We start from the raw sequence: 714 nt of genomic DNA, 5'->3' as shown, positions 1-714 counted from the left end.
CGTTTTCCTGGGGGTTCCTGGAGGGACCTCTGCGGCCTCTGGTTCCGTCTGGCCGTCACGTCCTGAAACGGTGCCGATGCCTGACTCGCGTTCCTTCTGCTTTCACAGAAGTTGCTCCCTTCCCTCTCGACCTCTCTCGAGGACATCTTTACCCACTGGGAAAAGTAAGTCGAAGGAGGAAATGACTATCAAATAGATTCCAGACTGTGTTAACATCCAGGCTGCATGGCACGTGTGATCTTTATTTGCTGGAATTTCCCGTTGTTAGAGTGTTTCCGATGATAACTCTGCTCAGCAGACTTTCCTCCTAGCCTCTGGTTTCAGACCGATTCGTTTCAGATGTTGAAGATTACTTTGGTTTAAAATTTCCTGAGCTCGGAGACAAGTTGTTACTCTAGTTTTGAGCAGCTGATGCTGTTCTGGCCGCTTGGGGTTAATACTGGAGTGCTGTGGGCCTCAGAGTCATGCTTTACTGGCAGAGATCTTTTCCCCAGTTCTTTTTCACTTTCTTTTTAAAGCCACGTGCTTTGCAGGAGTATTGACCCAAGAACAGAGAATTTGAGCAGATGCTGAAATGCCAAGGCTCTTACAGGGACTTAAACCTTGGCATAGATCACGTATCTTCTGGCTCGGAGGAAGTCTCTTGGTTTCAGCCTGTCCTTACACGTTCAGCCCAACGCCTTCCCGCATAGTTATTCCACTGAGTACCCTACA

General features: G+C 48.5%; 1 protein-coding gene across 1 annotated transcript in view; it reads left to right on the top strand.

Annotated features, from left to right (window-relative positions):
• Positions 1-111: 111 nt before the first annotated feature.
• TCOF1 (Treacher Collins-Franceschetti syndrome 1) overlaps positions 112-714 on the top strand; it is a 21,512-nt gene continuing 20,909 nt past the window's right edge. The window contains exon 1 of the mRNA XM_009322647.1: positions 112-164. The gene's annotated coding sequence lies outside the window, so the exon portion shown is untranslated. The remainder of the gene's footprint in view (positions 165-714) is intronic.

Source organism: Pygoscelis adeliae, unplaced genomic scaffold (assembly GCF_000699105.1).
Source record: "Pygoscelis adeliae isolate BGI_AS28 unplaced genomic scaffold, ASM69910v1 Scaffold34, whole genome shotgun sequence".
Classification (NCBI taxonomy): Eukaryota; Metazoa; Chordata; class Aves; order Sphenisciformes; family Spheniscidae; genus Pygoscelis; species Pygoscelis adeliae.
Note: the sequence above shows the minus strand (reverse complement) of the source record. Positions and strands in the feature narration are given on the sequence as shown.